The sequence below is a fragment of the Rattus norvegicus genome, chromosome 16 (assembly GCF_036323735.1).
Source record: "Rattus norvegicus strain BN/NHsdMcwi chromosome 16, GRCr8, whole genome shotgun sequence".
NCBI classification, from domain to species: domain Eukaryota; kingdom Metazoa; phylum Chordata; class Mammalia; order Rodentia; family Muridae; genus Rattus; species Rattus norvegicus.
The window spans coordinates 7,117,269-7,122,135 of NC_086034.1; the positions used below are offsets into that span (position 1 = coordinate 7,117,269).

Consider the following 4,867-nt stretch of genomic DNA (forward strand, 5'->3'; position numbering starts at 1 on the left):
ACATTTAAACCTTTATCGTTTCTCACGGTTTTGTTGGTCAGGTGGACCGACTGATTGGCGCTAGATGGAAGAGAACCACTTACATGGCTGCTTTTCGTCATCCATCAAATTAGCCTGTATTCATTTGCCCAGTGATTGCCTCAAATCTCCCAAGGGCTGCAAGATCACACGTGGAGTAAACAGTTTGACGGTCAGAGAGTGTACGTATGCGGCTTTCTCAGCATCGTGTGGCTGCTAAGTAGCTGAACAGGATGAGACCATCGTTACCGACGTGAAGATTGTACCCTTTCCTTCATTGGGTTGGCGATCTGACGGAATGGGGAGAACACGCTGGCTTCTGTTGGGAAATGATTCTAATGCTTTGTCTTAATTCAGCTCCCAAAAGCCGTGCTTCCAGACGCAGGGGGTCCCTGCCCCCAGCCGACTTTGATTGGTAATAAAGAACTGCTGTACAGCCAATGGCTGGTTAGGGAGACAGAGGCGGGACTTTTAGATTGCATGGACAAGGGATGGGGGGGGGGGGAAGAAATGAGGAGCAGAGAGAATCGCCACGATGGGGAAGCAGAAAGTTCAGACTGAAAGGATCACTGAAATGTAAGAATCAGGGTAAGCAGCCACAGGGCTCTCTCCCCTGACTGGGTCTGGGACAGCAGACATAAAATATAGAGTTAGCAAATATTAAATCAGGAGCACCGGAGGGGAGTGTGTGCTAGCCACGGGGAGGTTTAGAAGTGCCCAACCATTGAGCTAGTTAGGCATATATTAAAAATTAAGCTGGTATGTGTGTATGTGTCTCTGATTTGAGAATCCAGAGAGCTCTGGCGGGTGGCCAGAGGCTGGATCACCCGTGGGAAGAGAGTTCAAAGCAAATTTAACTATCACATCCTGCTTTGAGATGGGGATCATTCCTTTTTTCTTTCTCCTTAGCTAAGCCAGATAGAGAACTCTGGCTTCCAGAACTTTCTACAATGTAGCCTTTACCAGATTCTCTGTTCCCTCCTTTCCCACTGTTCTCTGGTACTGCTGGGCTCTTTGGATTCTGGAAGGCGGAAGAGATGTATCATTCTCATGTCCTCTGCTCTTTAGGGCCCATTTATCAACTCCAAAGTAGATGGAATCCTCTTACGTTCCTGATGGGCTTGATTGCCAGAAAGGTTGTAAGGCTCTCAAGGCCAGAGCTAAACCAAGGATTTCTCTCTGCTTCCGGGTTCTTGTTAGCGGGAGCTCAGTCACTCAGTGACCCATTTGAACAGACACCAGAGGAAGGTCCAAGATGCTAAGAAGCAGCATCTAATGCCTCTGGGGACAGTGATCTTGAAAGCACCCTCTTCCTGTGGAAAGGAAGAAAGACAGCTGCTGACCATGTGACAGGGTCATCTTATGACAGTGAAGCCAGGAACACCAGTCACCCTCAATGGATGCTAGCAGAATGGGTCAGATGTACAGCTAAGGTTAAATCGATTTCAGCCCACAGCAAGGAAGGCTTTGACAGACTGCTCCCCTGGACCCTACCCCCCCCCATTGGAAAAAATCGACTAAAACTACACTTACCAAAAACCTTGGTGACAGAATGAAAGAAGGAATTTAATGGTCGATGGTTAAAAACAGCAACTAGGGCTGGAGAGATGGCTCAGTGGTTAAAAGCACTGACTGCTCTTCCACAGGTCCTGAGTTCAAATCCCAGAAACCACATGGTGGCTCACAACCATGTGTAATGCGATCTGATGCCCTCTTCTGTTGTATCTGAAGACAGCTATAATGTACTTATATATAATAAATAAATAATTTTTTTAAAGCAACTAACTAACAGGGAGAGCTCTGTGAGTTCCAGGCTAGCCTGGTCTACAGAGTAAACTCTGGAGGCCGCCAGATACACACAAACAAAAAGCCAAATTAATGGATCTTTTCCAACATTACTCTTATTTTTCTATTCAAAGACAGTGTATTTTCCTACTTCTCTGTTCCTTGATACGGGGGGGGGGGCGAGGGGAGGAGCAATTAAAGACTATTTCATTTCAGATAGACTCTTTTTTCAAATTTTATGTTTCCTTGTTTGAGGGGAGTTTATTCTTAAAGTTGTTTTCTCCCTCAGATGCCGCAGTAGAAGCTTTGGAGCTCCAGTTTCCCCCCTTCACTCATTCCGTGTGATGAGGTTAATGAGCATCCCATATGGACGGGGAACAATTGGCTTTGCCCAGTGACCTGGGAGCTGTGGTTGTTCTCTTGGCTCTCACTTCCTCCTGGAAATCCTTACACTTCCATAGATAAAGATCTGGCAGGCTCGGCTCTGGGATGGGTGCAGCCTTTGGGTTGTCCGAGGCTGCAGCACCCTGTTGGGCTGCCTCTGGTGGAGTAGTGTGCTCTATAATTGTGCACAGAGAAGCCTTTGGAGGGTAACCTCACGCTTACTGTCTTTTGCGTGCTTTAGACGGCTCTCTGATTTTGTTCAGAGATCTCTCCAGTCGTGTGTAAACCAGAGGTGGAGGGAGGATAGTCCTGCTTTTGGCTGTCATGTAGGTCCTATAGGTCTATGGGGGCGGTGGGCTTGGGGTGTCCAACTGCCTCACTGCAGAGAGGAGTTTAGGAACCCAGATCTTAGATAGAGAATGCATGATATTCTCCAGGTTGGTTCAGGAACAGACACGTGATCATTCTGGCCCAAACAGACGAGCCGACAAACAATCCAAGATGGAAATGTTTTATATGAACTTCAGGTGTGAAGAGTGCTCGTGTGTGTGTGTGTGTGTGTGTGTGTGTGTGTGTGTGTGTGTGTACCCAGAGTTCATCAATTCAGCTAGCTGACTGGCCAGAGAGCCCCAGGCATCCTCTTGTTTCCACCTCCTCAGTGCCCGGATTACAGGCACACCCTGCTGCCTCTGGCTTCTTTATGTAGGTGCTAGGAGATTAAACTCAGGTCCTCATGCTTTCTAATAGAGCAAAAGCAGACAGATGCCAAGACCCAAAGGTGCTCTAGTCATTTTGCTGCCTGCCTGAGACTGTGTCCAACCCACACAGAGAGAAGGGGAAAGTGCATCCTATGTAGGTAGAGCTAATGGCTCACAGGCCCGCGGCTGGCGGCTCGGTGAACGCCAATCAATATGAGGTTTCCTGTCAGTCAGGGTCCAGAGTATCATTGCCAATCGTCTTAGTTAGGGTTTTACTGTTGTGAATAGACACTATGACCAAGACAACTCTTATAAGGACAACATTTAATTGGGGCTGGCTTACAGGTTCAGAGGTTCAGTCCATTATTGTCAAGGCAGGAGCATGGCAGCATCCAGGCAGGCATGGTGCAGGAGGAGATGAGAGTTCTAAGTCTTTATCTGAAGGCTGCTAGGAGACTGTTCCCATGTGGCTAGGGGGAGGGTCACAAAGCCCTCCTTCAGTGACACACTTCCTCCCAAAAGGCCAAACCTACTCTGATAAAGCCATCCCTAATAGTGCCACTTCCTGGACTGAACATAATCAAACCATCACATCAGTGTAGACGGCTCTCGCCGAACAAATGCCAATGGCAAATCAAGAGCTCAGCCTTCAGAAATGCTATCAGCAGAAATGTGTGAGCACACACAGGAAAGAAATGCAAGCCCTCCCTCCTGCGTCTAAAACAAAGAATGAATCCCAGACACCTTTGAAAGAACTGAATGAGAGAAGCAAGGGCTTCCGCCAGCCTCCAAAACCCCAGCTTTAACAACAGCAAAGCCTTTGTTGTATTTTGACAAATTCCTTCTGAGAAGCTCTTTGGGCAACCTCACACAAGGCTTTACTGTCACTGGTCTCAGCAGTTAAAGCTGAGGTAGCCTCCTCGCCTCTCTTCTATTTCCTTCCCCTCCCCCTCCCCTCCTCCTTGCTTCCCTCCCTCCTCCCCTCCTCCTTCCTCCTCTCCCTCCCCTCCCCTCCCCTCCTCCCTGATTCCCTCCCCCTGTCCTCCCCTCCCCTCCTCCCTGCTTCCCTACCCCTACCCCTCCCCTCCTCCCCCTTTCCCCTCCACTCCCCCTCCCTCTACCTCTTCTAAATGTCTTATACGACATCTGACCAGGACACACTTCTGTGTGACTTTTTTGTCTTGACAACCTTGCCATTTTTCCTGAAGCAGTTCTGCTTCTTTATAAACATATAGTTAAGAAGACAATCCATAAAAAGGAGGAAGAGGGGGAGGGGGAGGGGAGGAGGATGATGCACCAGCAGCAGCCAGGCTTGGTGGCGCGTCCCTTTGATCCCAGTACCTGAGAGACAGAAGCAGGAGGATGTCTGAGCTTGAAGTCAGCCTAGTCTGTACAGTGAGTTCCAGGACAGCCAGGGCTATGTAGAGAAACCCTGTCTCAAAAACAAACAACAGAAGAAGTCAAGTGTATTGATTACTTCAGTGTCACTATGACTACATCACCTGACAGAGACAGAGTGAGGAGGAGAGTTATTTTGGCTCCTGGTCTCGGCTGTCCACATCAGTGTGGATTTGTAAGCAGATTGAGCAGAACCAAGAACCAAGTGCTTAGCTATAGCCATCAAGGGCTCATCCCCAGTACCTGCCTCCACTGGGTGGGTTTTCCCTCCTAACTGTTTCACAGCCTTGCAAAATAGCATCACCAGCTAGGACCAAATGTTCAAACCTCGCCTGTGGGGGACATTCCACACTAAATCATATCAACCAGCCCTCTGCCCCCGACATGCAAGCTTGGCACATTGGGTCAAATAATCAATCCACTTCTATCTGGCTTCCACTTACTAGTCCAAAGCAACTTGTCTGCGTGTTCTCCTAAATACAATGTAGTTGGAGCTCCCTAGAAGCACGGTTGCATTTTACCAGCTGCAAATGAATAATATCCCCACTGACAGATGACATCATACTTAAACCTCTAGAGCTGCT

At 48.3% G+C, this 4,867-nt stretch overlaps 1 long non-coding RNA gene across 1 annotated transcript; it reads right to left on the reverse strand.

The window, feature by feature from the left end:
• LOC134482451 (uncharacterized) lies at nucleotides 1-3,319 on the reverse strand. Its single transcript, XR_010058561.1, has 2 exons — nucleotides 3,229-3,319; nucleotides 1-1,331 (listed from the first exon to the last, which is right to left on the reverse strand). It is a non-coding gene; the product is annotated as an uncharacterized LOC134482451 (long non-coding RNA).
• Between the last annotated feature and the right edge of the window lie 1,548 nt (nucleotides 3,320-4,867).